This window comes from Protopterus annectens, chromosome 7.part0, assembly GCF_019279795.1.
Source record: "Protopterus annectens isolate FY-2018-M chromosome 7.part0, PAN1.0, whole genome shotgun sequence".
Classification (NCBI taxonomy): domain Eukaryota; kingdom Metazoa; phylum Chordata; order Ceratodontiformes; family Protopteridae; genus Protopterus; species Protopterus annectens.
The window spans coordinates 40,700,137-40,715,706 of record NC_056739.1 but is presented as its reverse complement, the minus strand read 5'-3'; positions in this window follow the sequence as shown (position 1 = coordinate 40,715,706).

Below are 15,570 nucleotides of genomic sequence, written 5' to 3'. Positions count from 1 at the left end.
TGAGGACATAAGTGTTCAAATCAGAACTGTTTCAGAAACAGAGGAACAGGATGGTAAACAAGTACTCCACCCTGGCACACACACACACACACACACACACACACACACACACACACACACACACACACACACACACACACACAAAGACAGTCAGAGAGACACACACTCATGCACACACACACACACACACACACACACACACACACACACACACACACACACACACACACACACACACACACACACACACACAAAACACACACACACACACACACACACACACACACACACACACACACACACACACACACACACACACACACACAAAGACAGTCAGAGAGAGACACACACACACACACACACACACACACACACACACACACACACACACACACACACACACACACACACACACACACACACACACACACACACACACACACACACAAAGACAGTCAGAGTGACACACACAGAGGCAGACACACACACACATGCACACACACAGTCAGAGACACACACAGACACACACACACACACACACACACACATAAAGACAGAGAGCGACACACAGACACACACACATATATACACAGATGCACGCACACACGCAGACACACACACATACACAGAGGCAGACACACACGCACAGAGAGAGAGACACACACACACACACACACACACACACACACACACACACACATACACACAAAGACAGTCAGAGAGACACAGTTGCACACACACACACACACACACACACACACACACACACACACACACACAAACACACACACAAACACAGTCAGCGAGATACACACACACACACACACACACACACAAATGTATACACAACACACAGAGGCAGACACAAACACACACACACAAAGACAGTCAGAGAGACACACACGCACACATACTCACACACACACATACACACAGGCAGACACACACACAGACAGTCAGAGAGAGAGAGACACACACACACACACACACACAGACACACACACACACACACACACACACACACACACATGTACATAGACAGGCCGACACAAACTCACAAGAAATGTCACACCTGCAAACATGAACCTTACATATGTTATGTATCTCAGTTAATCTCATTTAAGATAAAATATAAATAGTTTATATAGTATGTAGATATAATATAGACAACACCTCTTAAAATTTATTGTACTCTTCTGTAACAATGTGTAAATGTCTGTACCTGAAAACAAAATCCATTTGTTACAAATTCTATACATTTAAACTTTATGTTTTGCTTTTGACACCATTTTGCTTTTGTGCGTTGGAAGGACCTTTTGCACATCTCCTAACTGCTAGGATTTAGACATAGCAGTGTGATACTTTTGCCTTTAGATTTAGCATTAGTCTTACTTGAGTTACTGCTCACACCTATTAATGGTTATATATATTATTAAATAAATAATCTAGGACTATACAAATAGGTCATATCGCTAACTACACAGGGTCTGCTATGTGAAAACATTATTTTGTGAGAAATAAAGTGCTTCTCTTTTTGGCCCTCTGTTATGAGTTTATAAAGACAAATGCATACTTTTTCCTACTGACAGCTTGAGAGGTTATAACGTTTTACATGCTTGGATGCATGAAATTAAGGAGTGAAACAAGGGATACCTGTCAGGACATTAATTACTTCGCTGATCAAGGATAAAGCCTAATGTAGCTTGAGGTGAAATCCTAAATCAGGATCTCCTGGCAGTACTGCCTGTAGTCACTCTGAATTGTGAACAAAACATGCAGCGACACATTTTCTGAAGAAAGTGAAACATGTAATTTTAATTGAGTGACATTGATCATAATTTTGTTGTTACCAAGAATAAAAAAGGTGGTGATGAACTAGGAAATCAGGCAGTATCTTTGGCCTCTTAAATGTATAAAAATGCAAGCAACTGAGAAGCATGACTGGGAATCATAAGTCTCAGCTGTTCCTGATTATAGCTCAGTTGTGTAACCAGAAAATTCCATTTTGTACTTACATAGTCGTTACTGCCTTCCAGCCCAAATGTTGCTCCCAGCAGTTATTAAATGCACACATCGTTTTCAGTGTTTCCCTCTTAAACTATTTGATATATATATATATATATATATATATATATATATATATATATATATATATATACACATACATATATATATTAATTACAGATTAGCAATCCTCTCTGTAAGCAAGTTATCTACCTGTTGTTAGAGGTGTTGTAGATGTAATAGAGCATTAAAACGCTACAATGCTTCTAAATGATGGAAACAAAAAATGTGGTCTATAGAGTACAAAGTGTATGCCTAGCTGCACCCTTGTTTTAGCTCTTCTCTCCTAAAACTGGTGACTTTTGGTAAAAAGGTGGTGAGTTAATACACTTAAATGCCAATAACAATTAGAGCTGCAGACTGCTTTTACTTCAGGAAGTGTATATTAATTCAGACTCTCTTTTTGTGCCACCTTCTCATATTAATTAAAAGCACTAATATTTTAAAAGGGTCCCTGGTTTTCCCTAATTGGTTGACAGCTCTGAGTGGGCAGGACTAGTGTTAAGGTGCGGTACATTATACACATTCACGAGGCCAAATGCATCATTCACATCCACCTGCAGCTCCTGGCGCTCTGAACGTCAATCTTTACAAACTCCCACCCTCCGTTTCCAGCCTGTGACCAATCAGCATTCACTTTGCCTTATCTCCCATTCAGAGTCGGACCTGTGCGGCTGATGCGCTGAGTGCGGAGTGCACCTGCCTGCTTCCTCGAGGCTGAGCGCGAGTGGGTGCCCGAGGAGGCAGTTACTGTAGAAACCAGCGAGACTCGAGGAAAGGGAGGGGGAGGTGACAGTCGTTCCTCGGTGAGTCAGGCTCTGTGACATAAAGAGCTGATTCCCCGGGTATTGCAAACAGCCTTTTGGAGAACTCAGCACCGCCGGAGGTGTGTGTGTTTCTGCATCCTGAGGGCACCATGTTACTGCAGCCTCTGTCCGGGGTGATGCACGTCTGTCACCCATTTGTAATGTTTAAACTGTGGCTGTTTGTGGTTCCTACCCTTAACGTGGTCGGTTTAGATAACCTACGGGTCTGCAAGGAGGTGAGTACTAACCCAGATCCTTTTGTTTCGTTATACTTATCCTGACACGGATGGCTTTCAAGTCTTGGCGTTACCCTTGTGACCTGGCGAAATGTGGGACGATGCTCATGGTCATAATGCCAGATGCTGATCATAAGGCAGGGGGCACAGCACCAAACAAGAACACTGGCGCTAGGAATCAGCATCACAAGAGATTGCTTATTTATTCAAACTTCAGATCGTTATTTTTTAGCTGTAAAACCAAATTAATAAGTGCAAATCCTTTTGCGTATGTATGGGCACATTGCTGTTGGAAGCACCTTCATGGACCTGTGGTGCTGGGATGGGGTGGGGGCTGGAGGTCGATGTTGTTTAAGAGGTACAATGCCACCTGTCATGTTTGTCTTCTCACGATGTATATACATGCCACTTCTAGTCTCAAGGTACAGAGCAGGTCAGCATGTGGGACTTTCTTGGTAGCGCTCACTTGTTGGATTACGTTTTGCAAAATTGTGGATGAGATATTACTGTCCATGGTTTAAGGTTTCTTATTTGCTTTCTACGTGTTGTCTCCGCGGTTGTTCTGTTCCCCTGTTAGGAACTGTTTTGAAAAAAAAATGATAAAGTTAATTTAATGCCATGCACATGCTCTGAAAAAACGGCACTAATAAAATACACTGGTTTGTATCTGTCAATGTTTAATATTGGTTTACATTTGACTGTGTTAAGTAGTAAAGTAAGTGTAATTCTACTCGTTTTAAATTTCTTTTGTTATATTATCTTAATTAGCAATTGTGTATATTGTACAAAAGTAATGACACGTTTTTGGTTGTGGGTGTGAACTCTTGTGACTTACTGCTGTAAATAACCAGCTGTGGGTCACGCTTGAATCCATCCAGACAGCAGGTATCAAAATATCAGGTGTGGAGAATGCATATTGTGAAGGGCGCATGTGTGTTATTATGCACAGTGCAAGACAAATGCAAGTGTGCAGGCATGCTCACTACTGTGTAAACTGCTTCAGATATGTACTTTTTTCAAACTATTTTTTAAACAAGGTATTTTTTGGTCCTTCCGATAAAGGCAGTATTATAGCTACGTAATTGCCTATAGGTTCGTGCTTTTACATGGCGAAGCCACTTGAAGCATAGTTTCATTAGCAGTGTGTTACAGTAACCATCTAAAACACTGTTGTGTCTGATAGGAGGTTTCAAGGCGACTACATAAACCACTCAACAGCTTTTCAAGCTTTGTTTGCTGTTATATCCTTAAAAGTGCATTTGTACCATAATTGCTGTCATAATTAATAAATTAATCGTTGTTTAAATCTGACATAATACCCTTTTATAGAATGCGTTTTTTGTACTGCATATCGAACTTAGTGATCTTAGTAAATGAGAACATTAAAAATTATGATTATTTAATTTTCACTCATTTTTTCTTTCTTTTACTTTTCCTGCTGTCTACATTCAAAAACTTCATGCCACTTAAAGAGCTTGTGTTTAATATACAGAATACTTATTTCTATTTTTATTTACTTTGTATTAACTGGGTTAGCCTCACTATACCCATACTTGTTTTTGGGGAGAGCCAAGGTGATGTTTATGCTAACTAGAGTAAGTTTTGGAAAAACTCCCCTCTACTTTGGTGATTTAGTGCTGTGAGATCTTTTACATCTGTGTGAGCTACCATTAGCTCAAGCAAGATTGCGTGCTTGTCTGCATCTCTAATCTGGTGCAATTACTTCATATGAAGGTTATTCAGTGTGGGTGTTAGAGATCATTCGTAGATTATGTATCATGATATTAAAGAGAAGTGTAGAAAAAGTACCTAGAATTCAAAAAGAAAGACCATTCTATATTCATTGTGTAACTGTAGTTTAATGAACACCTTCAAGAATATTAGAGTTTATGGTTTACAAATACTACACAGACAAAACTGGTACAGATAACATCTAATGCTGTTATCAGTAAGTACAATACATGAAAAAAAGTAATGAAGCTGAAGTGTTTCACTGAGCTTTATAAACCCATTTACTTATTTTGAATGCTCTGTACCGGTTCTGTCCTTGTTTGAAATCATAACTGTAATCATGCAATAGCTAACATTCTTGGATTTTTTACCTTTCTTGTCATTGATATGTATGTATGCGCCTGTCGCTCTCTGTGCATTATTGTATTTGTGAGTCATGGCTGAAAAGGTACTATGGACCAGAACACCTACCCAGTTAGCAAATAGTAAATAAAATAAATAAATAAGTCTAAACCATTACCTGTAAGCATGTCTCCCTGGGCATACATTAAGACATGTAAACCGAATGTGGAACAGGTATACATAGGGACATGCCACATATTATACAGTCATCGTCAGTGTTACTTCTACTCCAGAAGAGGAACATCACATGCGTTGTCATCGCTGTCACCGCCACCTGACATGGAAGCTCCAAATAGAAGCAGACCTGTTTCCTAGGATCAGTGTTTAGCTACTTGTCACTAGCAGCAACACTCCCAAACCTACAACAGGATAAAACTGAAGATAATTACTTCTTAGCCTCCACTTCCTATGCATGGAGTTCATGTCCCCCCACTCTGCTGCTACTGTTCCCCCACCCTGGTAATGCCCATGGCTGATACCGCCTAAAAAGGTGAGATGCATGCAGACATGCAGTCTCACCTTTTTAGGATATATTGGCAACACAGCAGTCCACAGTATCACTACAGTCTGTCTCCATTACTGTCAGAGTTCTCTTGTGGCCTGTCTAATGTATATTTTGGCTTTGGTGGTGATTACAATAGTCGTTTCCCTACACACATGCTCCCTCCATGTTCATTCTCATATCTATCTGTACAGCTGTTACAGATGAGTTTTGTAGGATAATCCTTTTTCTGTATCTTTGTATATTTTACAAATCACAGTTGTAGATAGTTTATAGCTGTGTATCATGTGTTCACAGGTGTCTGTCTGTCTATGGGATGAGGTAAACAGGCACAGACTGGACAGATTCGGCCCTGCTAAAGAACATGTCCTGCTACACACACATAGATATAATGTACAAAAATATTTTTTTCTGTTTCTTTTTTGTTTTAATTATGGTTGCATGACATAAAGCGGATTCCCCCATTCAAAAGCATGTATCTTTTGCTATATTAACTTCACAGGGGCTTTATTTATTAAGTTTAATCAACCTGTAGAATACGGACTGTGCTGATTGTGCTCCAGAACTGGCAGAGCGATAAGCAAGTCATAAACCGCTTTGTGACACGAAAAGTGATCATGACAGCTTTCATCTTGCAAATGACTTTTGTTATGCACCTTTTAAGGCTGTTATGATCAGGTGTCTTGACGCAGCACGTATAGATGCCACTGCAGAGCAGCACAGGAAGCACTTTAACAGGGTTAAAAGCTTTATATACTTCATGCTGCTACAGTAATAAACGTGTTTTAGACTGAAGTGAGACAACCTTTCATCCTCCTGGAGAGGCAGGGTATCACTAACATGATTCACATACCCCTACATTTTGTCCTAAACATGATAATTGTTTTGTAGACAACTATTACTTAAAGTGTTGTTTATATTTGTGTTATTGTATTGCATGCTAAGCTTTATGTGCTTTATTATGAATCTTATTTTTTCATTTGAATATAATTACATTTATTCACTGATGTAATGTCTGACTGAGTGATTGTGTTGACATTTGCTGCAGAAATGTGCCTAACCCCTGCAGACTGTTTATACCCATAATTCCATTATCAGAAGGCAGGGACCAGATGATGTGCAATCAGGAAGTAACTGGGTAGCTGCTCAGCATGTAGTAAATACAAGACAAGATTATTAGACTTAGTAAATATAGTTCCACTGAAGTAACAAAGTAACTAATGTAGAAACTACATATTTTGGAATCAGAAAGCTGATGCAAAAATGAAAAATGCAAAACCCTTTGTTCTGCTAAATTTTTAAGTGAATTAGACCAATATTTAAAAAATCCTTTCCTGATTTTGGGCCTTCGCCCCATTATTTTTGTTTTTTTCCCCTAAATCTTTGAGCAGAGAAGTTGTGAGGTATGTGTTTGGGACACAGGGATGGTGCCCATAGGGGAGAGAGGGTGCCAACCTTTACATGACTAGGAGTGGTAGACAGTGGTTCATTGCACTTCTCAGCCATGTCAAAGGCATGTTACCAACATGCTGTGCCCACGTCTCAGCCATGTCAAAGGCATGTTACCCACATGCTGTGCCATACCAGTGCAAAGGCACTTTCCATTGTATTTGAGAGGCCGCTCACAGGGGAGGAGGGGTCATCTGGAAGCAACAACTGACAAGAGACAGAGGAATTTTGCTGTCCCTGCATGAACATGAATTCTTGGATTACTGTTGTAGGAGTGGACACTGACCTCAGGGTGGATTCACTCCTACTTGTCTTGGGGGATGATGCACCAAGTTAATAATTTGTACACTAATTGTCTGTACATTATGTATTACAAATAGACATCATACACTGACAACAGGAAGTCTTAGCTTTGTATTGTTTTAGGTACATAAGTATCCAGCTGTATTAGGATGGCATCAGAGGTAAGTGGGATTTGTATGGTCCAACTTGGATGGGCAGCCTTACTGTGCAGGCATGATTGTGACAAAGCCACCTATTCTGACTCATATGATATGTCTTTTCTTGCATATTCAAAGGGCAGAACACTGCTATAGTGACACCTGTAGAGACTTGAGCATAACAACTGTCTGATATTAGCACCTGTGCTACCCACTGAGGATGATGATGGTAAGACACAGCAGCAGACGTCACAGCAGCACTGTCTTTACAGCTGATGTCACAGCAGCACTGTGTGTGTCCATCCTGAATGTGGATTCATCCTTAGTAGAGGATGTAGCTTTAGCTTCACTCACACAACAACATGAGGCCATGTGGATGAGGGTCCCTCGTGACTCTAACCACCAGCAGTGCTACTTCTGTTGTTGTGGCAGCAGACGACATTCAGGACCGATCAGCAGATGTACTGCAGTATCATTTGTACACAGTGCAGTGCAACCCATGACACTCAGGACCAATCAGCAGATGTACTGCAGTATCATTTGTACACAGTGCAGTGCAGCCCATGACACTCAAGATCAATTAGCAGATGTACTGCAGTATCATTTGTACACAGTGCAGTGCAGCCCATGACACTCAGGACCGATCAGCAGATGTACTGCAGTATCATTTGTACACAGTGCAGTGCAGCCCATGACACTCAGGACCAATCAGCAGATGTACTGCAGTATCATTTGTACACAGTGCAGCCCATGACACTCAGGACCAGTGAGCAGATGTACTGCAGTATCCTTTGTACACAGTGCAGTGCAGCCCAGTTCAGCATGGATCTCATTGTCTTATTACATGGCATCCATGAGGACATGGTGGCATCAGACACAGTAATGATTGGTTTGCTGAGGTCTGCGGTGGTGTGTGGTGGTATCAGACACAGTAATGATTGGTATGCTGAGGTCTGCGGTGGTGTATGGTGGTATCAGACACAGTAATGATTGGTTTGCTGAACTCTGTGGAGGTGTATGGTGGCAACAGGCACAGTAATGACTGGTTTGCTGAACTCTGTGGAGGTGTATGGTGGCATCAGGCACAGTAAAGATTGGATTGCTGAGGTCTGTGGTGGTGCGTGGTGGCTTCAGACACAGTAATGATTAGTTTGCTGAGGTCTGTATGGTGTGTGGTGGCATTAGACACAGTAATGATTGGTTTGCTGAGGTCTGTATGGTGGCCATGCACTTCTAAAGTGTTCACATCCATGAGGAAAAAAAATACTCTATTCAGCTGCTTTTACTGTATTTGTGTTTCCTCCTTCTACTCTGTCACTTTATCTTGCTTTTCTGCTACTTGTGCGGCTTGTTCTCTAAGTGTTCAATTGCATCTTTTCTGTTGCATTTATTACTGCTTGTTTATAGCCTCTTTAAATTGTAAGTGTTTTCTAATCCTCTTAGTTTTGGTTTAAGCACTTGGGCTTTACAGCTGTACAGACAGTGCTGCTGTGACCCCTTAGCTCTCTGTGGCCTTTCTCTCTCAGATTCTGACAAATATGGCTGAACAATTTCCTACAGTTTCTCTTGCCACTCTGGTTGATATGGGCATCCTGAGGCAGTGTAGCATCCTGAGACAGTGTAGCAACTGCCTTATGTGCACAGACAACCATCTACTACTACCAGCTAGGACACAATTTGCAAGAGATGCAATTACATTAGGAACCCAGAGCCTATGAGCTGTCCCTCACAGGCCATTATATCTGGCAGTGAGAAGGTTGTCAACACAATCACTACACCTCAAACACTACCCACACCTACATAACACACCCACATATGTGGAGGTCCTCAACAAAAACATACCGAAACAAAGGAGACCTCCAAGGCAAAAGCACACGTGATTTCTACAGCCCTCCACACCACATACTACACATAGTTCACACACCTGTGTCTCACAACCACTAAGGCTTAACCATAAACCCAACCTATTAGTCATAGAAGACTCCATTGTGAGACACACATATGTGTCTCTCACCAGGCTGGATAAGGAGAAAGTCTTGGTTAGTTGTCTGTCAAGGGCCAAAATCCACCATATCACACATGCACTCAAGTCTCTCAACAACAGGTACTGTTATGACTGTCCTAGTCCATGTTGGTGTGTATCACTTGAGACATACCTTCCTGGCTATATGAAGAGAGACATGATTGAACTCACTGAATATGTGTCCCAGGTGGGTATGTCCCTAGCTTTAAGCAGCATTCTACCATCACCCAGAATTATGCCTCAATACAAACAGAAAATGATTGACTTTAACAATTGGCTTAGTTTCTGGTGTCATTCTACCATCACCCAGAATGATGCCTCAATACAAACCGAAAATTATTGACTTTAACAGTTGGCTTAGTTTCTGGTGTCATTCCAGGGGGATCCAGTACCTGACAGCCTGGGAAGATATGAGTGACAGACCACAATGCTTTGTCAGAGATGGTCTGCATCTGTCTCACTTAGGCTTCAGGCTTCTGTCTCACTTGGGCTTCAGGCTTCTGGCAAAGGCTCTTGCCTCCCCATAATGCCTTTTTTAGAAAAAGTGATGAGGTTAAAACTACCAAAATAAACATTTCAACCAAACACAATTTAAAGGTCATGCTGCTAAATGCTAGGAGTCTAAAAATGAAACTGCACTCATTGCAAGCATTCTTAACCCTGGAAAATGCTGACATCTGTGCAGTCATAGAACTCTGGTTCAAAGCTGCGGATAGCACCTCAGCCTTACCTGGTTACTCATCCTATCATACATTAAGACCCCAAACTGTAGGTAATGAAGTCAAAGGAGGTGGAGTTTCAATATATTTTAAAGACATATACACTTCCAGGCTGGTCAAACAGTATGACGCACAGGAGACACTCCAGGTGCAGTTAACCATTGACAAGACCCCTAGACAAATCATAGCTAGCTACTGGCCCCTAAGTCCGACTCAAGATGTCCAATCTGCCTGTGTGGACCTCTTCGAATCTATCAAGATTCAACCCTTTACCCTGATCCTGTGTGACTTTAACTACCCAAACATAGACTGGAAGAACTACTCATGCCAGAACACAAATGCCCAAAGATTCCTCGATTTTGTCAATGTAAATGCTTTGGAACAGCTAGTTGATACCCCCACAAGAGGTGATAATATCTTGGACTTGGTATTAACCAACATGAGTAACCACTGCAGCATCCCTGCAGTATCACCCACCCTGGTAAGATCTGACCATAAAGTGGTCACTTTTGAAGTCACCATCTCCCTGACCCTCCTCTAGTTAGGGTCAAACAAAAAAACTTCTCCAAAGTTGATTACAGCCTCCTGAAGGATGATATAAACAGCTTCACAGCCCCCTCCCCCTCTCTAGAACTGGCACCAGTATCCAAAACTATACCAAAGCACTATACAAACATTTATATAGAAGCATGGAATCAGGAATACCTGACAGGACTAAATCATTCTCCGCAAGGAAGAGTAAACCTATCTGGTGGACATCTGCAATAACTAAACTCTATGACAAAAGAAAGAAAAATGCTGTCCAGGACAAAGAAGGAGCAGAGTCCAAATTGGTCACATCTACTAGAGACAATCATAAGGCTTTCTTCACATATGTCCGCAATCTCAAAAGAATCACCCAGATCTATTTAGGACTGGTGGTCAAGGACACCACATATACAAATGCCATAGATATATCAAACTTTCTGGCTGACAGACAGTGAAAATTTCACCCCTGTGCCCCCCCCATCAGTAAATCAGGGCATTCAAAGTACCTGCCCCCTTTCCCTTATATCTAGGGATCAGGTCATCACTGCTCTCTGAAAGGCAAAAATAAAGCCTCTGTGGGATATGATAACATCCCAGGCTGCATCCTACATGAACTCAGACAGGAACTTGCAGCACCATTAGGCACCCTATACAACCAAAGCCGTAGTACCGGCTTTGTCCCAGTTGAGTGGAGGATAGCCACTGTCATTCCTTCACACAAAGGTGTAGTGTCCACCGATCTGGAAAATTATAGACCCATCAGCCTAACTAGCATGATCTGCAAGGCCATGGAATGTATTATCATGGACCTCATTAACAAGGACATCAGCAACCTCCAAATACTCGATCTCGCACAGTTTGGCTTCATCAAGGGGAGGTCTTGTCTGTTAAATGTGGTCAATTTTTTTGAGACAGTCACCAAAGCCATGGATGAGGGGAAGATGGTACACACTGCCTACCTTGACCTGGCCAAAGCCTTTGACACTATTCCCCACTTGAGCATAGTAGATAAACTCTCTCAACTAGGCATCACTATGTATGTTACCAGATGGGTAGCTAACTGGCTCACTGATATAACCTACGTAGTCAAAATAGGGGAAGACACCTCAAGCAGTTGACCCATATCAAGCAGAGTACCCCAGGGTTCACTCTTGGGGCCTCTGTTATTTGGGATATACTTTTGTGAGGTGCAGGCCAAAACTAGTGGGCTATGGCTGACCAGTTTTGCAGATGACTGCAAGGTGGGCACTGTCATCAATTCCCCTAGTGCGTGGAAGTCCTCCAAGAGGGTCTCACCCAAACAAATGATTGATGCCAGAAACATGTCCTTAAGCTGAATACCAAAAAATGCATCATCATCCCCTTTGGGGAGAGTGATGTCCCCACAAGTTATCACATTAATACCAATGTCCTAAGCACGCCATCAGTTGTGAGGGATTTGGGCACCCAGATTGATAGCAACCTGACTTTTGACCACCATGTTGCTTCCATTGTACGGAAAGCTTTCTACATGGCCCACTACATAAGTAAAGGTATCTCATCCAGGAACAAAGAGGTCATAACATCTCTGTATTCTTCCCTTATAAGGCCCATTATTGAGTACAATGCCCCGTTCAGCATGTACCTCGCAAAACACATGCAGCAGCTGGATAGACCACAGGGGTTCCTTACTAGGAGAATCCAGGGCCTTAAAAATCTACCATACACAGCTAGGCTAAAAGCCATATCCCCTCTACTCTGTTTCATACAGACTTCTCAGAGGTGACCTCTGTCTGGCATACAGGGTGATGTCGGACCCCGCCCTGATGGGACTGCTGCATATATGCAAGTCAAGCTCTACTTGAGTAACCCGTACACATGGCCTCAACCTGTTGTGTGACATCAATAGGACTTGGCGGGACAGATTTGTGTCCCAGAGATTCCCCCATCTGTGGAATAGACTCCCTGTCCACGTTAGGCAGAGTACTTCTTTACCCCTTTTTAAGAGCAACCTGGATAACTGGATGGGAAATATAAAATACATCCCTGGGATTCCAACCGTGTCCCTGCTGGACAGGGGCATCGGGTGCTGATTTGTCTAAACATGGGCTAAACTCTTGGATAGGCTTATAGGGTCTCAGGGCCAATAGCCTAGTAACTTCCTATGATCCTATGATGATTGTCAGTTCCACCATCACTGTATTGATCAGAACTGTTGTCTGAGAGCTGGGGAAGTGTACTTACCAGGGATGGCAGAGTGGCAGGGTCTGATGTACAAAATTCACATCTGCACCCTAAGTGTACCATACTTTTGTGCCTGTCATTATAGGAAGTCTTTGGTAGGACACCTCTTGATTGATCCTTATGCAGGTCACAGTTCTGCAGTCATATACACCTTTGCTGGTGGGGCATGCACAATTGTTAGTGAAAGAAGCCAGCATGCTGACCACAGATCAGGGACATATAGTGGTATCCCAAGCACATCACATGAGGAAATTGTGTATGATACAGACTTTCCACCACCCCAGGACCTCTGCTTTTGCATCAGACTACCAACACATCTTCTGTACCCCTATCCCATGACAATATCAGTTCAAGACCCCCTTCTTGACATCCTGTGAGATGCTATCCTCAGATAGTGTGTGTAGATAGACTTGTGTCACTGTGTCCCTAGCCACCTGTTTCCATGATGACAACTGCATTCCATTATGTCCTCCCTCATGTATGACACATGAGGTTATGTATGATGCAGAATGTGGCCCATCCTGATATTTACACTGCATGCATCACATTTGATCTGTTTGACACTGCTGAATGAGACATGCCCCTTCGCTTGCTGTGTTCGGTAAAGCTGTCATTGCTGTAGGGAGACTGGCTGTGAAGCTGCTTTTCTTTTGCTGTTCTACCACAATTCATCAGGTTATGGTGCTGATCTGTTGTGTGTGTGCGTGTGTGTGTGTGTGTGTGTGTGTGTGTGTGTGTGTGTGTGTGTGCGCACGTGCGTGTGTGCGTGTGTGTGTGTGTAATCTCACCACACCAGTTTCCTGGAGTTTTCTAGCCTGTCTCCTCATCACTATGTTATCCAGCATGCAACAAGCTAGCAGCATCCTTCAGGCTGTGACAGGTACATACTGCAGTGTTCCCCCAAGACATATCAAGGCAGAGGATGCAGGTTTTGGGCAGGCCAAACACATGCTGTATGATGTTGTGGATTTGTGGATGTGCGGTGCTAATCTAGTGTTCATCCACTTCCTGTGTTCCAAATAGTTGTCATACCCATCACCTGCAACACAGTAGGCACACACATGGGGGGGGGCTACTTCTTATATCTCTATAGCGACAGTTAGCAAGGAGATGGTATTTTGAAATTTCATTCTGCAGGATGTGGTGATATAGCTGAAATGTGTTCAACTTGTAAATATTTTAATAGCATTAGCACCTCATTTTAAAACCTTAATTCATCTGTATACATATTTCAGTCATTTTCGGAGATCTTTTGTTGTGCATTTGAGATGACAACATTACAACATGATACTATGATGTGGTACTAGGCTATACATCACATAGCGACAGCGCTGATTCCTCCTTAAGTGCACACAGTGTATGAATTCAGGCTTTTGTGTACATTTCTTAAGTGTACATGCAGGTGTTAACATCTTGAGAAATGTGTGTATTTTTTTGAATTTTAGGTTACTGGGGAAGGGCAGCACTGTAAAGCTTGGGTACATAATGCACATGTTTTTTGACTGTACCTATGTTGATAGTATTGTCACTGATCACATTCATAGCTTTGATAGTATTGTCACATGGCACTGATCACATAATAGCTTTGATAGTATTGTCACATAGCGCTGATCACATTCATAGCTTTTATAGTATTGTCATGTGGCGCTGTTCACATTCATAGCTTTGATAGTATTGTCACATGGCGCTGATCACATTCATAGCTTTGATAGTATTGTCACGTGGCGCTGATTGCATTCATAGCTTTGATAGTATTGTCACGTGGCGCTGATCGCATTCATAGCTTTGATAGTATTGTCACGTGGCACTGATCGCATTCATAGCTTTGATAGTATTGTCAAGTGGCACTGATCGCACTCATAGCTTTGATAGTATTGTCACATGGCATTGCTCACATAATAGCTTTGATAGTATTGTCACGTGGCGCTGGTCACATTCATAGCTTTGATAGTATTGTCACATGGCACTGATCACATTCATAGCTTTGATAGTATTGTCACATGGCGCTGATCGCATTCATAGCTTTGATAGTATTGTCACGAGGCGCTGATCACATTCATAGCTTTGATAGTATTGTCACGTGGCACTGATCACATTCATAGCTTTGATAGTATTGTCACGTGGCGCTGGTCACATTCATAGCTTTGATAGTATTGTCACATGGCACTGATCACATTCATAGCTTTGATAGTATTGTCACATGGTGCTGATCGCATTCATAGCTTTGATAGTATTGTCACGTGGCGCTGATCACATTCATAGCTTTGATAGTATTGTCACCTGGCATTGATCGCATTCATAGCTTTGATAGTATTGTCAAGTGGCACTGATCGCATTCATAGATTTGATAGTATTGTCACGTGGCACTGATCACATTCATAGCTTTGATAGTATTGTCACGTGGCCCTGATCGCATTCATAGCTTTGATAGTATTGTCACGTGGCAC